The 17,816-nt window shown below is 40.0% G+C and overlaps 1 pseudogene; it reads right to left on the bottom strand.

Annotated features, from left to right (window-relative positions):
- The window catches only part of LOC133091747 (uncharacterized), a 33,462-nt pseudogene extending 15,882 nt beyond the window's left edge, over nt 1–17,580 (bottom strand).
- Between the last annotated feature and the right edge of the window lie 236 nt (nt 17,581–17,816).

Here is a 17,816-nt window from a genome sequence, read left to right as displayed (position 1 = left end):
TTGGACCTGCTAAAGCTGGGGCAGTGGGCACTGAAGCTAAGCCAAAAACTATACCAAAGAGATATTGTATAGATGTTTATGTAATATATATATGTAGGCTTTATAAATAAAAAGAGTAAGACGTTCTCCCTCTGGGGTGTGCAATATCACCCACATTGAGAAAGCATGCCTTAGCTAAATCCCCCCAAACATTTATGCCATTCTAATGCCACTCAGCCTAAGGGGAAATGTGATAGAGGGTAAATTGGAAGGAAAAGAAACATGGCCCTATGAACACATTGAGAGGAGCCCTCCAGCACCCTGGAGGGGATCAGTTTAAGTGAGGAGACCTGAGGCTTAACCTCCTTTTTCTTCATGGTAAACACACCTCTGCCAACATGATGTGACCTTTGTGGCAGGACAAATAAGAAAATCACAGGGAAAAATCAAAACATGCTCTCCCTTCAGAAAACCAGGCAAATGTCCTAATATCCTTCTTACCCCTCGGGAAACAGGGTAGACCCTGCTCACTCCATGCCTGAAAAAGCAAAGAAACAGACCAATAAAAGCTCCCAGAAAAGACTGTGAGAAATCTGCAGATAAACTAGTCTCTCCTATTATTTCAGAATTAAGTGACTTCTCAGGCATAGTGACAATTGATTTCATAATATAACTGTGTATTTTTGGAAGATAAACTTTTATTGTAAAGTGCTCATTGATTTAGCAATGATGACTGAAAACATTTAAAATAATTAAAATACTTATACAGTTGTCAGTATATTACTCTAATTATCGGTTTTAAAAAAATAAACTTAAATTCAGTTAAAAAATGTTTGTCTTGACAAGTAATAGGAGAGTATTCAAACTATAACTAGTATATATAAATATTTGGTACTGTGGTACAGCCAGTAGAATTCACTGATTTTTACATTTCTTAATGCTCTGAAAGAAAAGTGAATTTGAAGGATGTATATATTGGATATTACTGTGATTATAAAATATTGTGTTTTGAGGATCAGTAGGGTCTCGTATAGCTAGTTATTTAATCTCCGCTAGGCTGTGAGATGCTGCTTGATGCGGCTGTTTGCCTGAGAATATTGACTTCACTGTAAAGGATCATTCAACCTGTTTTTACAGACTTAAAATAGAAAGACAGGTTTTACTTTTTTCCCATGTAGGAGAGAGTGGAACATTTTAAAATTTAGACACTTAAAAAGAATTCCAAGATAAAAGAAAGTGAGACTTGAAATTTCTAAGTAGTTCTGGGTCTTTTAGTCACCATCCCCAAGTCATTTCTCATAAGGTGCTTTTATTTTTGGTAAACTGTGCACCTGCTCATACAAGAAGAATTCTTATTTACAGTGTTTAGGAATACAAGAGTTTAATTTAGAAAATTGATAGTAATTATCAAATAACACTCAGTACAGAATATGCCCCTAATAAACAGCACCATGTGCTGTTGTCACTGAAATGTGAAAATACTCCTTTAGAATGACTTAGCTTCCCTAAGCCACAGTTTCCTCTTCTGTAAAGGGTTATAATATAATATTTTTCAAAAAGGTTGTTATATGGATTAAATGAGATAATATGTCACAATGGTTTACAACTTGTCCTGTGCTTTGCAAGTATGGAGAATTGTTGCCATTATGATTGATGTTTTGAATTGGAGTGTCAGGAAAAACACCCAACTTCTTGCCCAAGCTCTTCTGATTATTGTGTGGTGGTCTACCTAGAGGTTATCATCCTTGTTTGTTAAATATAGAGATTCCTAGGATTTGCTTTGACTATACTGTGCATATTTTCTATTAATTGGATTGCAATTATACTCTGTTAATATTTCCTGTTTACTTGTTTGTATCTACTACTAGACTGTAAATTAGAAAGGCAGCTTATCTACCTCATTCATTCATCATTCTACCCCAATTTCCAGTATATGTGACTTAGCACCCAGTAGGTGCTCAATTAGGTGTTGAATGAATACCAGAATAGATGGTGATGATGTCCTGATCGATAGTTATATACTTCAGTTTCCTCAGGTAAAATGTTTTTCCCATGTGGTTTTAAAACCTGCCTCAATTGTAACCTGAGGCCTCCATGACTCATTCAGCCTCCCAACCAAAAACACCAGGACTGCCAATTACTGTAAAAGGCAATGTCTTCAGAAAGAAAAGTTGTCTACCTACAGTAACTAAACAGAAACCACCTACCTCCTAATTTCATGTTGCCCCATGAACCACCAAAGAGTGGGAATTTTCCATCCCCATCTAAGAAGATTGCTGTTTTAACAAATGGCCTAAATCACTTTGGAAGGTGTTCGGATATTGAGTAAAGAAAGTGATATACACGTACTCATTAAAGCTGTCTTGAATCTACAAGGTAGGCTAGAGTGTGCTGGGTTCCCTGTGAGTTACATGACAAATGGAAGGCCCCTGCCCCTGCCCTCAAAAGGCTTGCTACCACGTCAAGGAGATAAGTCTATACTAGAGAAGGAAGAATTGATTCAAGAGTGTCTCAAGGGACAAGAGGCGTACAAATTATGAAAGGTGAAAGCCCTGAAACAAGGTAGATTCTGAGACCAGTGAGATGAGGAGGACAACATGGATGGGTGGAGATAGTGTGACGGGTGGAGATAGTGTGACAGGTGGTTTGAATTCAAGCTAGGTTTAAAACAAGGTGTTGCCAGTAGGACGTCCTATAGCAATTGGACTGGAGCTAGGCTTGAGCACTTTCCTTGAGCTGGCCACCTTTTTATAAAGAAAATTGCTTTGGTGAAGCAGAGGCTGGGGGCCTCATGCACCGCCCAGACTTAAAGGGAGCCAGTCCTGTTGGGATTTGCTTTGCCTCTGTATCAGTTAGGACTGCTTTCTTCCTCGTTTATCACTTGCAACATAGACAGTGCAGCTCTGAACATCACATCCATGCTCATTCAAGACAGTAGGAGAGGGGCTGGGAGAAAAGAATTAATGTCAACATGTCTTCTCTAATGTCCAGTTGCCAGAATGGTATCACTTGGTGATGTCTGGGGATTCTAGCAAGGAAGACTGGAAAATAAACTGTTTAGCTTTCGCCTCCCTTCAAATAGAGTCAGTAGAGAGCTGGATCTGGGTGTGGGGGAACCAACATACAGTGTCAGTCACTGGCTCTGAAACACACCTCACCACTTGCTCCCTTACCATTCCCTCCCTCCCTCCCTCATTACAGTATTATTTTTAGGTAGAGAACACTCAAGGATGTTTCTAGTGGAAAGAGTCATCAGACTCACTAAAGTCTTCATCTTGCATCCACCCAGTCTGCTCAGATACCAAGGAAACCTGTTTCTCTTATCACCTTTCAGTATTGTAGCAGATGTATTTCCTCTCAGCCCACCTCCGATTTCAACTGCAGCCATGGTGGACAGTTCTATGCATGCCATTAATCCTCCACCTCAGACACCCACCATAAACCTCTCTGCTTTCGTGCCCCAGGGTCTTCAGCAAACCCAAAGTAATTTGTTGGCCCACACATATGAGCAGCCCAGAAATACAGGAGGGTTTATTTTCCTGGAGATAACCCTCCTCCAGGGGTAGACGGGAGTCAGTAGACCAATACCCTGACCTTCTGCACTGGAACAATCTTGATGGGCATTCTACGTGCTTCTTTAGAGGGTCCTAATTAGGTGCCCACAGTAGAAACCTGCCCAGTAAGTCCCTCTTTCCTGGTTTTTCTTCCTCTGCCTGACTCTCCTTCTCCCTTACTCCTGCTTCCTGGGATCACCACACGAGTATGTGATGAGACCTGTACCTATGTCTTTGTCTCAGGCCCTGCTTTGTGGGGAACTCAAACTAAGGCAGATCTCTTCATTGGGACTCCTTGACAATTTTTACCTTTTGGCATTTCCACCATATCCTTCTTTTTTTTTTTTTTTTAAGATTTTTTTCATGTGGACCATTTTTAAAGACTTCATTGAATTTGTTACAATATTGCTTCTGTATTATGTTTTGGTTTTTTGGCTGTGAGGCATGTAGGATCTTAGCTCCCTGACCAGGGATCAAACCCACACCCCCCACCTTGGAAGGCAGAGTCTTAATCACTGGACTGCCAGGGAAGTCCCCACCATATCCTTCTCTTGACATATTCCCTTTTGAAGGGAAGGTGGGCTTAATTTTTCTACAGAAACTAAAAGTTTAGGTGTGTGATTAATAATCCATTATACAAATGTAAGTATATGTTTTTCTGTTGGGAAAAACAAATACATTAGAGAATGTTCTTCTCTCAGAATTCCTTATAGGACCCAGATATTAACTGATTATCGTGTATGTGTATGTGCCCAGGAGAATCAGCAACATAGAAGCATTTAAAAAGCAGTCAATGTGCCACATACCAGGTCCATCGGTACGAACTAAGGATCCACAATCAAGCAGAGACGGTTTCTGCTCTCAGATCACCCAGGGAGTAGAGGTGGGTATGGGGAAGGTCAGGTCAATGATGATCTGTGTGGAACGTGTTGTGAGAATCCACAGATCTTGGTGACTGATGAAATGGGTATGGAAACAAAAAAGACGTAAGGATCTTGGATGACTCCAAGCTTCCCAGCCTGGGTGACTGGGGGGATGGGACATCATTAACCAAGACAGAAAATGTAAGGCAAATAGATTTGAAGAAGAAGACAACATGTTGAGTTTTAAATATCTGTAAGTTATTCAGGTGGAGATATCTAGTAGACAGAAATATGGGTCTAGAGTTAAAGAAAGAAGTCAGGGTTGGAATGTAGATTTGGAAGTCATCGATGCATGAAGTTAACATGATGGGAATAAATTAGATCCACGGGAAAAGAAAAGAGAAGAAAAGCAAGTGGAGGATGAACCCCAGGAAGCAGCAAGACTAATAAATGGATTAAGAAACAGGAACCAGCAATGAGATTGAAGAGACTGACCACAGAGGTAGGAGAAGAATCAGATGGGAGTATTTCTCAATTCTTAAAAACCATGGAAGGGGGACTTCCCTGGTGGCACAGTGGTTAAGAATCTGCCTGCCAATTCAGGGGACATGGGTTCGAGCCCTGGTCTGGGAAGATCCCTCATGCCACGGAGCAACTAAGCCCGTGTGCCACAACTACTGAGCCTGCACTCTAGAGCCCACGAGTCACAACTACTGAAGCCCGCGTGCCACAACTACTGAAGCCCGTGCACCTAGAGCCTGTGCTCCGCAACAAGAGAAGCCACCGCAATGAAGAGTAGACCCCACTCGCCACAACTAGGGAAAGCCCACGCGCAGCAACGAAGACCCAATGCAGCCAAAAATAAATAAGTAAAAATTTTTTAAATGATATAAAAAAAAAAAAACACGGGAGGATGTGTAAGGAGAAGCAGTAATTTATAGTGACTGCTGCTGTGTTATGGAGAGGTCAGGTAAGATGGATAAAGACAAAGGCCTTTAGCATTAATGACCTCAGAGGTATCCATTTCAGTAGAGGGGTGGACAAAGGACATCTGGTACATTATTTTACTAACCTCAACCTATGTCTCCTAAGCAGCCATGAAAGTAGGGCATTACCTTCTAGCATCTCTATTTATAGTATCAGCTTCTGCTGACAACCAGAAGCAGATTTCTTCACTTTCCCTTTTTCCTTCTCCCTTCTCCTCCCCAAACATATTGAGGTTTATTTTCCTCATATGTGAAGTATTATTCTCTCCTCCTCCACATCTTCTATAGAAGATGCTACTGTTTCTTGGCTTACTTGCCCAGCAAATTCTGGTAAAAACAACTCTCTGTTCTTATCTGAACAGAAGCTCTCTGGACAGTTTCATTTGTATTAATGAACTTTGCAAACAGCACCCCCATTGGACTGTTACTCCACCATCCAGGACATGTGGTACACACCAGATGATCTGGTTAAAAAAAATGTGATTGAAAAGACAAACTGGTAGAAACCCAGAAATGGTTGCAAACCCATATTTCCAATTACTTGTTTTGTATCTTTGTGTTTTGATGCTTATTTTACTTTATAATGATGAGTCACATAAAAGACTAGTCCTGCATCTATGGGAGGCTTTGCTAAGTGCAGAAAAATTACAACAACAAAAAACCTGAATTCTTTTTTTTTACAAAATGGTTACGGGAATCACATAAGATCAGAAGTAAATTGTTATGTGAAGCATGATTCAGGTCACAGCAAGCTGTTTAGCCCTAAGGCAGTAAACACTAGGAGGGACTGGAAAACTGCCACTATGTGGTATGAGCTGGTTGTGTGAATGTAGGCTTTAAGCTTCAGAAAACTATGTGGAAACTGGTTTGGGGATTTAGCGAGATGATTATAAATTTGGTTCTAGACATATTGAATTTGAGATTCTAATGTAGAGAAAGGTCTGGATGGAAAAGCCAACCAGGAGGGTGTAAATGGGGAAGGGAAAGCTGAAGAGAAATTGAGGCTGGAAGAGATTTGAGAGTCCATCCATGAACTGTGTAGGGCAGGTTAAGATTAGCAAGGTAGAATATAGGGTGAGATAAACAATATTTCAATATAGGGTGAGATAAAACAAGGTTTGATGATGCCCATTCCCCCATCTTCCTTAGTAATAGAATGCAGACTTTTAGTTGAGCACATCACCTCCTGAAATCAAAGAGCACATTTCTCAGCTTACCACATAGCTGTTGACCACATGACCACATCCAATTGTATAGTTGTATAGGACTTCTAGGACAGGGCATGCCCTCTTTCTGCTTCCTGGTGCTTGGAGTGCAGAGGCAGTGGATGACTCTAGCAGTCATGTTGGCCATGGGGTGGCCTTGAGGAAGTCACATGCAATGGGCCAAACAGTAGAAGGGCCTGCATTTCTGTTGACTTCATGAGGCTGTTATATACCAGCTCTGGACATTCTGTAAACTAGATTTTCTTTTAGTGGAGAGAATAAACTCTTGTGTGTGGAAGCCATTGTAGTTGGGTCTTTGTTACTTTCAACAGAACATAATCTAATACAAACTCAGGGTGTAAAAAGGAAGAGGTGCTAAAGAAAAAGACAAAGAAGGCAAAATCAGAGTGGTAATAGGAGGATTAGGACAGGTGTATCAGAGAACCAAAGAACCAGAGAAAAAAGATGGAAAGCTAGGAAGGTATTAAATACTGAAGAGAGAATGATTATATTTCTTTCTAAGTACATTAAAGTTGTGGTGAGGAAAGAAATGTATTTATTAATCATAATTGATTGTGCATCATTTATTTAGTGTTGCAAAACACCTCGAGCTTACAATTTTCTATTATTCTAAAAGACTTTATAATACATTTCTTAATTCTCTTTCAACTGAAGCTAATCTAAGCCACAAACCTTCATAAACTGTATTTCATATTTCAGTTTGACAATAATGACTATATTATAGAATGGATAGTGGCAAAGGAGCAACAAAAAATCTGTATGTGTATATATTTTGGTTATTAACTCCTTATCAGTCGTATCATTTGCAAATATTTTCTCCCATTCAGTAGGTTGTCTTTTCATTTTGTTGATGGTTTCCCTTGCTGTGCAAAAGCTTTTAAGTTTAGTTAGGTCCCATTTGTTTATTTTTGCTTTTGCTTCTTTGCCTTGTATATATTTGGTGTGAGAAAATGTTCTAATTCATTTTTTCACATGTAGCTGTCCAGTTTCCCAGCACCATTTATTGAAGAGACTGTCTTTTCCCCATTGTATATTCTTGCCTCCTTTGTTATAGATTAATTGGCCACGAGTGTGTGGGTTTATTTCTGGGCTCTCTATTCTGTTCCATTGACCTATGTGTCTGTTTTTGTGTCAGTGCCATACTGTTTTGATTACTGTAACCTTGTAGTATAGTCTGAAGTAGTCAGGGAGCATGATACCTCCAGCTTTGTTCTTCTTTCTCAAGATTGCTTTGGCTATTGAGGGTCTTTTGCAGTTCCATATAAAATTTAAGATTATTCTAGTTCTGTGAAAAATGTCATGGGTATTTTGATAGGGATTGCATTAAATCTGTAGATTGTTTTGGGATAGCTCTTACAACTCAACATCAAAAAAACAAAAAACCTGATTAAAAAATGGGTGGAAGACCATTCTTCCAAAAAAGACATATAGATGACCAACAGGCACATAAAAGGATGCTCAACATTGCTAATCATCAGAGAAATACAAACCAAAACCACAATGAGGTATCACCTCACACCTGTCAGAATGGCTATCATCAAAAAGACCACAAATAACAAAAGTTGACAAGGATGTGGAGAAAAGGGAACCCTCATACACCATTGTTGGGAATGTAAATTGGTGCAGCCTCTATGGAAAACAGTATGGAGGTTCCTCAAAACTAAAAATAGAACTACCATATGATCCAGCAATTCCACTTGTGAGTATATATCCAAAGAAAGCAAAAACACTATTTGGAAAAGATACATGCATCCAGTGTTCATAGCAGCAGCATTATTTACAATAGCCAAGATATGGATGCAACCTAAGTGTCCATCAACAGATAATTGGATTAAGAAGATGTGGCACATATACACACACTCACACACACACACACACACACACAGAATGAAATTTTGCCATTTGCAACAACGTAGGTGGACCTGGACGGTATTATGCTTAGTGAAATAAGTCAGATAAAAAGATAAATACTGTATGTTATCACTTATATATGGATCTAAAAAAATGAAACAAATGAATGAATATAAAAAAACAAAAACAGACTCACAGATAGAGAGTGCAAACCAGTAGTTACCAGTGGGGAGAGGGAAGGGGGGGAGGTACAAAATAGGGGTAGAGGATTAAGAGGTACCACTACTATGTATAAAATAAATAAGCTACAAGGACATATTGTACAGCACGGGGAATGTAGCCAATATTTTATAATAACTTTAAATGGAATATAATGTATAAAAATATTGAATCACTATTTATACACCTGAAACTAATATAATAATTTAAATCAGCTATACTTCAAAAAAAAATCTCTATGTGTGCAAAATGGAATCTATGAGCCTCCAAAAAAGTTAGTGGTAGTGATTTCTAATGGATTCTGAATGATACAATTGTACTGGATTTTTTGTTTAGGGTTCAGTATCTTTGTTCTGAGACAGGAAATTTATATCCATCTTATTGACAATGTTCATCTCATAAAATGAGGATACTGACTAGAATAGAATTTTATTAAAAGAGTTCTCAATCACTTAAAATCCAAAGTTGGATAAAAATTTCATGCAGAAAGAGACATGAAGTTTAAAAGATTTTCCAAATCAGCAAGAATGTTCCACAAAAGCATAATTTCATATTATTATTTGCCTTATGCTTTTTATTGAAATATAGTTGACTTACAGTATTAGTTTCAGGTATACAACATAGTAATTTGATATTTCTATACATTACACACATAGAAAGTTATTACAATATTATTGCCTATATTTCCTGTGCTGTACATTACATACCTGTGACTTATTTATTTTATAACTGGTAGTTTGTGCCTCTTACTCCCCTTCACCTATTTTGTCCATCTGCCTTATTTTTTATATTAACTTGGAGTTACCATATTTTAAATCCATTATACTAGTAATGACCTGCTTCTGAAAGTATATTAACCTTAGTTGATCAAAGTATCCAAAGAATAAGGTATTGTAGTCAACTGAATTTTCTGGACAATCCAGGATTAAATAAAAGGCTTTTGGTTTCAGTTACTACCTTTGAGAGTGTCAGTTCACATGTATATGCTTTCCAGTCTTTGTAATTAGGGTAAAATATACTGCAACTGTAATTGCATATTCTGATGCTTAATCTTCAGTGCCTTGAGAATAACTTCTTTGGAACTATTACTATAGAAAGAACGGGGATCATATCCTGGGATGCAACACTTTATATTATAGATAACGGAACTGAGGCTCTGAAAAGTCAAAGGCATATGCACGTGCATACATCCCTGTGTGCATTCATAATTAAACACAAATTCATAAAAGTACCAAACTAAACCACTGTTACCTTTTACAAGATCTCAAGGAGAGTTAAGTAAACTACCAAAACACATGGATTTTAATTTTTAACAAATGTGACCATCATGAATTTTTCCCTGCTCACACATGCAAACAAGATTCATATTCATTCTATTTCACATAATATAGTCAAAATTACCCTTAGGTTGATAATTGTAGAACTGGATGTTTGAACCTATAGTATTTTGAAGTCTCTAAAGAACCTTCTAGGCAAACAGGGGAAGTGACTGAGTGAGCCAAAGTCAGAATTATTTTTAATGGGCAGAGTAAGAGAAAAGAGAGAAGACAGTCATGTGATAATAATTTTGGTGCCCTCAAAGCTGAATCATAAACTATGCATTTGGCAGGGAGGCTTCTCTGGCAGGGGTTTATACTTATCTTTGTGGCATGTTTCTGGACCAGCTCTGTTTTAGTTAAATAGCATTATCAGTAGATTGCTCTACGATTGCCGATTAGTAGAATGTTAGGTCTGCAGCTTGAATTTGTTGATCTGCTATTATTTCTGCCTCAAAATACACAATGTTGTTGTATATTGGTTTATATTAATGATAAAATTGTTACTGATTTATTTAGCAGGTGAAACAGCATTAGTCTTCTCCCATCACTGCCCCTGAACACCGTATTGGCTCTCCATTCTCCACATCTAGATAATATGTGAGGCAGATTCCAATCTTTTCCAGTCATTTTGGGACATCAAAACATCCTATTTTCAGCTATAGAAGGCCAGCCAATCTAATATCAAAATTTAAATCTTTCATCCAATTAAAGCTTCTCCCTTCCCCTGCCTGCCAGCATGAAATTGACTCATGGCTTTAAACCAGCTGTGGGGAAAGAGAGAGTAGGGCACTCTGCTCTTTTGCTCTCCTTTCTCTCCCCCTGCAAACACACATCTTTGCTACCTTTGGCTCTTTCAGGGCCAGTGGCAGGGGAGAGACAAGAAGTAAAGGGTGGTGCTTTAACTAGTTGGTGCTGTTGACTCTGCTCTCTCACACTGAGATTCAAATGCTGGCTCTTCCGTGGTACACACTGGTGAATTCCTCAGAGATGTCCGTCCACTTGCCCTTGTTCTTGACTCAGGCAATTCCTTCCCCAGATGACCTCTTGTGATACCCGAACAGCTTCCGTCCCTGGTGGTAACACCACACAGCATTGTTCTGCCAGGATTCCCTCACCCCAGCAGACAGTCTTTCGGGCTGGAGCCTTTTAGGACTGGCTCTCACGTGGCCATTCCACCACCCATTCACCGGGAACTGACCTGGGAAACATTTGGCATCCTTGCCCTGTTCTGTCCCACTGCTGTCCTCTCCCCCTTGCCCTGCCATCTTGGGCTACTATGGTTTCTTCTTCAGATGTGCCCCTAAGCTCCTGGAAGCACACATGAGTTTGACCACCAAACTCATCTTTGTGCACCCTGGTGGTAGAGCACATAGCAAGTGATGTGGGTCAGCCCTTGTTCTAGCCGACAACCCCAGTCTCTAGGAGGACTTCTCTTGGGGTCTCCCTCATGCACTTAGGGGACATGTAGCCTGGATCTTCCCTCACAGGGAGGATAGGGGAAATACTTTCTCTACTGTGAACTCTATGCAAGGACTCCTCTTCCCAGGGAATCCTTAGTTTGCTTTTATACAGTATGTGTGGGTAAGGGTCAACGGACCAGGTTGGATACTTCCCAGCAAGTCATGACTCTTTAGAATGTAGAGGGATTACCCATTATTTTCAGCTTTGTGCTTTAGTTGAAATTTCAAGGCAATAGAAGTTCTATTCCACAACCTGCTACACTTGTGTTTGAGGATGTGAAGTAATTTTCATAGATTGTATATAAAATGAAGAGGTTGAATTAGTTCATTGTTCTAAGGTCTCCTCTGTTAGTAAAAATATGCTAGGACTTATCCTGAATTCCTTTCTTTGGTAATCTAGCTTCTTGAGAAAACCAAAAATCAGGAAGTAACCCCCTAAAGTCCTCAGAACAAGTAAAAATAGTGTTTAAACCTCCCCTCTCCCCAACACACGTAAGCCTGAGTACTTATTTATCAAGTGATACCCTTGGGTCTCTCCTCAGTGCCTGCTTACTCTGACTTTCATAGTAAAGTCAGATTTAAGTCTCTGAATACTACAAAGTTAGTGTTCTTTTGTTGCAAATGACAGAGATCACCTTAAAACGGCTTATCAATTAGGATTCTGTTAGTTGCAAACAACCAAAAACCTAACTCAAATCGCCCTTTAAAGGTAAAGGAAATGTATCATCCATGTAAGTGACATATCTAGAGGCTTCAGGCAAAGTTTGATCCAGGTTCTCACCAAGAACCCAGTTTCTTTATTTTTTTCTGCATGGTTTTGGCTTTATCTTAAACCCGACTTCTCTTATAGTTGTAAGGAGTCTGTCAGAAGCATCTGACACTTAAAATGTCCTCATTTATGTCCACCAGGCATTTTGTTTTGCTAACTCCTAAGAATGACAAAGGAGGCTTTCTCAGAAGTTCCCAAAAAAGCCTCTTAATAGCTCAGTCAGGACAAACTAGGTCATGTGTTCATCTCTGCATCAATAACCCTATCCAGGATAATGAGGTGTGCTAACTATCTTCAGTCTGGGCCCACTCTGGAACTGAGATTTAGGGTCAACTCTACTCAAAACATATGATTGGAAAACTGGGGAGCTGTTAAGAAGGAGGAAGTAAAGAATGGACACTGGGGAAGCATGAACAAACGTCTGCTACATCAACATAAAAGGTAAAGCGGGATTTATTATCAGAATATGGAGATGTCTTATTACAGGAATGTTCTGGGCCTCAAGAAGGAATCAAATTGGTAATGAGAAGTCCATTGTGAATCCTTGCACACTTTTTTATTGCCTCTTATCCTTCCTTCTCATTAAGCATCTACTTTACAAATGACAGGCCATATGATGGGCTTAGATGACACCGTCTCAGTTCACATATTATAGTTAACAGACACAGAGAACTTAACATGCACTCTAGCTCCCGAATCCACATTACCCGGGAAGGACCCCTGGTTAACCTAATCAGATGCCTGCCCTTCATGCAATCAACTGTTACCAGGCACCAGGTCACTATAAAAAACGTGCTTCTACTAGGAACCTGCTCCTGTGTGTCAGAGAGGAGTTAAGGGGACCACAGGGAGCCGGGCAGCCTTCACACAAAGTGTCTGCCCAGCAGTAACCACTCGAGACAGACACATTGCTGCACTCTGTCTGCAATGAGAGAAAAAAAAGGAATTTACAAATCAGACACAAGAATTTAAGAGTATGGCGAAGCATCAGTTCCACATGATACAATGGTTCCTATTCATGATGATAATTCTGGGTCATTTAATGTTACACTAGGTTCACTCTCTTTTAGTTAAATTGAAATTTTACTCTTGTGGAATAAAGTGTGGCCATCATTATGCTAGTGAGTATAACCTATAGCCTCCCTATTCTGTCTTTTGTAGTTTCCTTAACCTCTATACATTGTCCAGGTTGATTGTTAAGATTCCCTTCATTATGTGTATCTGCAGTTATTTCTGATACCGATTCTGGATCACCACAATTGTTTCTAACGTGAATTCTTTTAACAAATATTTCCCTCTTACTAAATGGTACGCTTGCCTTCTCCCATAATGTATGCAGTTCTATTTATATAATTTTGACTGAACTGATGAAGGTGGGTGTTATTTATCTTAGTTCCCAGAGGTGGACTTGTCATCAAACTGTTTATAGATTTCCTTATTCCCAAGTTTTGGTCACAAAACTCAATATATCTGCTGAATGATTTCTCTATGCTGAAGTCTGATTCACTGGAGAAGTAATGCCGTGTCTATGCTGAAGGACCCTCGAACACACAGTACTGGAATAAAGAAACAGAGATTTATTACCAGAGAAATGAAAATAAATTATACTCATCTATCAGTGCGGCAGGAATGCTGAGAAGCTGGTCCCAGGATTGCCTCCCTTGAGCCTTTGTTCTGCCTTTCCTTGACTTGTTCTAGATTCACAGACCCTTCTGGAGAGAGGACAGCAGCATCGTTAAGAATGCAGACTCTGGAGTCAGAAAGTATGGTAGCAATTAAGAACATGGGTTGGATTAGAATCCCACCTGTTTCTCTGAGAAACACTGGAAAAATTACTTACCTTCCCTCACTCAATTTCCTCCTTTATACAAGGGTAATAATAATACTAATAATACCTACCTACTAAGGAGGTTATATAAATCCAAGTTAAGAATTTAGTATAGTGCCCATATTCAGTACACTCCCCTGAATAAATTTCTCTTCCTTTTGGATTCTTTCCTAACCTTTTTTCTTTTCTTTTAGGAAAAGGAAACAGTTTTATTGTTGAATAAGCATTAAACCTGAATTTGATGCACATCACAGGCAATCTGCTAAAAGATTGCAAAGACATGAAGAAATCTCACCCCCCGTATATAGCCACACAGATACAGCAAATAACATACAGGTTTTCAAGATAAACAATAACTAGTCCCCACGTAAGACGATATGATAGCACTGTTTGTCACACATAATTTATTCTAACTTTACCTGGTATTTAGGGTGACCATCTGTGTTAGCTAATTGACTTTACCTGGAGGGAAAAAAAAAGTCTCATCTCTTTATGACAGGAGGCCGATTTGTAACTTGGAGTAAGCATCCATCTAAGCTGGGTTCCTAGCCTCCTACAGAATATTGCAAAATAATCACCACAGTAAGTCTAGTTCTTTTCAGTTTTAATGAATCTTTGTAAACCAATGTAAGACACGTGGAAAATCTCACCATACTTGACTGTCAAATCATCCTTACCCTTTTCTGGGAACCACCTCTCTCAGTGAAATCGTAAGAAGTCTCTTGGTCAGTTCAGATTCCTTTCTAAGGAGCAAAGGCCAAATGCCTTAGTGATGACTGGTGCTTTCTTCTGATCTAGAGATGAGATTTCAGGCCTATTCTTCCTCTCTGTGTTCTAGAAAATGCCCAGTAACCCTCTGGTGCTAATTAAGGATTAAATAGTAGTCTCAGTTTGAATTAATGACTGAGTAGTGACTACCTGTATAATAATACTTACCCTCCTTTGGCATTACCTTTATTTGTAGTGACAAACTCTTATAATGAAAGCAGAGCAAATGCTATATCCACATTGTAAAAGCAGGCACTTAGGGATAATGGGACAAAGCAGCTGCCCCTGAGGCAGGGCCTGGGAGTCACCATGTTCCACGTAGCAGCTGGAGCCTGTCAGAGCTGACCTAGGGGCTCTGACTCACACTAACCAGACTCACAGTGCGAAGATCAAATACCCAAGAGCTTTTGTCTATAATAAAGAGGAGGATCACTCAGCAGACTGGATATTTGTAGGTAAATAGTTCTTAGCTTCCTTTCAAGTTCAGAGACCCCCTTTACTCTGCAGTGCTCTCACAGCACTGTCTGAAGGGGTTTAGTTCTAAGAAATACCTCATCATCATAACTTTGTGGTTTGTACCCAAAGGAGGCCCTGGTCTAATGTAATTACCTCTGGGTCTCTATTTTGATACACATATCGCATCGCCACGTGTTAAGTGGCATCTTAAAGTATAGACGACTTTGATAGAATTCAAGACAACCAATGTATAAAAACATTGATATGAATGTAGATTTACAATGTGCATCTCACCAGGATGTGAGCTAAGAGTGGAGAATGAAAAAAAATCATGGAGAAAGACAAGTTTCTGAAGCACAATGTATTTTATGAATAAAACTTCTTAGCCTAGAGCACCAAGGCCAGTTGGACCCATAGTTTCTTTGACTGCACTGCCCCCTTGTGGTAAAATGGCTTAGTTCGTTGGCAGAAAGAGGCTTGGAACAGGAGACATATGAGAGGCTAGAACAATGTGCAATAGGTCAGATAAGAAATAAAATAGAAAATAAGTTTCCTGGAAGAGTGGTCAGGAGATTTTGTCATTGAGAATGCTGGGGAGAGCTCCTGGCACCTGTAGGGGCTGCTTTTATTGCCTACCTGTGATGGTCAGCTCTCTTGAATTGCTTAGGGCAGACAAGGTTTTGCTTTGTTTGTTTTGTTTGTTTTTGCTTTGCTTTGAAGCCCTGTGTAGGGTGAGTATCGTAACACTGAGTCATGTTGCTCATCCAGCACCGTCCCCTACACTCCTCATCATCTCAGAAATGTAGCCTAGGAAATTAAACGATGCTAGCCCACAAGCATACACTTGGCAGAGGACATGGCAAAGTAGCTCAGTGGCCCAGAGGAAGGCCCTATGCAGGGCATTTTACCCTTTTTAACTACCTTGGAGGCTCACAGCCAAAGGAGGCGCTTGGTGCTTGTTTATAATTTATGCCCATCTAATTTCAGTGAAGTGAGGAGGCCTACAATGAATATGACATTCAGGGAGCTTTTGCTTCAGTCTTCCTCTTTATTCTGCAATGTTGAGGAAAGAGCAGAAAGTGCAGGGACTGTGGCACCAGGTGACCGCCACACCGAGCATTACATTTAGTTCTAAATTTCCTTGTAGCCAAGGAAACACTGGAAATACAGAACCTTATATAGTTTGCATTGCCTGGAAGGGGCAAATATGACCCTCCTTCAGAGATACACAGTTTCTGTGATGGGATGGAGGTGTTAGCTAAGGCTATGGTGGTAATCATTTTGCAATATCTAAACATATCAAGTCAACATGCTGTACACCTTAAACTTATACAATGTTATATGTCAATTATATCTCAATGAAGCGGAACAAAAATTTTTTAATAATTTTAAAGAGAAAGAGAGAGGTATTTAGTTAGTTTCTGGCGTTACATTCCAAGAGGAATTTATCCTAGTAATTCGAAACCCATAAATAAACACTGAATTAAAAGATGTATAGTCGATTCTCTTCCAGGGAAGCTTGCAGACCTGTTAAGTATTAGATATGATGAGTAGTTCTTATTTAGTGGTTCCCAACCTCTGGTGGGACCTCTAGTGGGCCATGCAGTTATTGCAAAGTGTCTGTGAATCTAGATTCCAGATGCATAATTTCAGGAGAGAAACAGTAATGTTTTGTGCAAATGTACCAATATTTTTCACAAATATGAGGATAACCAGAACTAGCAAAATATAAATTTATGTAAAGGAACTACTGAACTCACACTAGCTTTTGGTTATTACATATTTTCGTAATTAGCTCTACTAACAATACAGTTATTAAAAAGTTGATATGACAAGTAGGTCCTTGTGCTTAAAAAGGCTGTGAGCCATTACTGGTGCAGACTGTCTAGATGGTGTAGCTGCTCCGAGGAGAGAAGGCAGACCTCCATCCCCACACACGCCTCCCCAGTCACGACTCTCAGCAGCTGCCTTCCACGTTCTGCGACGAGCTCCAAGGACGGCACTCCCGCGCTCGCAGGCGCCGGGGCTTTGTTCACTAATCAGCTTTGTGGTTTCAGGAGGCCCGAAAGTACTTCAGGGCTTTCCACTCCGAGCACTTTGTTCAGGAAGCTTGAGAGACTTGTTGTGGTTTCAGAAATGACACGCTTGAAGTTCTGGAGTTGGCACAGACTACGGCTCCTGCTCCAACAAAGGTAGGACGAGCGGCAGCCAGAGGGGCTGGTGGCCTGAAAACCGGAGCTGCGGTTATCTCCGCAGGCAACTGCTCTTCAGCAAGCTTGCAATTGCTCCACATCCCTTTCATGTGGGCAAAGAAAGAACTTTATCAGACAGAAAGTCTCTATCCTCTTGAAACGTTGGGGTGAAAGGGGAGGAAGTTGGGCAGTAGATCGGGGCAGAATTTACAACAGTGAAAATCACGTTTTTGGTGAGTTCTCCCCTTTCACACAGGTGACTCCGTGCTGCTCTAGATGCCCCGCAGCTGCCTGTGTGCTGGCTGAGGCTCACACTACAACGTGAGGCCCTCACAGAGGGGAAGGC

The sequence above is a fragment of the Eubalaena glacialis genome, chromosome 5 (assembly GCF_028564815.1).
Source record: "Eubalaena glacialis isolate mEubGla1 chromosome 5, mEubGla1.1.hap2.+ XY, whole genome shotgun sequence".
In the NCBI taxonomy this organism is placed as follows: domain Eukaryota; kingdom Metazoa; phylum Chordata; class Mammalia; order Artiodactyla; family Balaenidae; genus Eubalaena; species Eubalaena glacialis.
The sequence above is the reverse complement of the archived record's forward strand: the minus strand, read 5'-3'. Positions and strand labels throughout refer to the sequence as shown.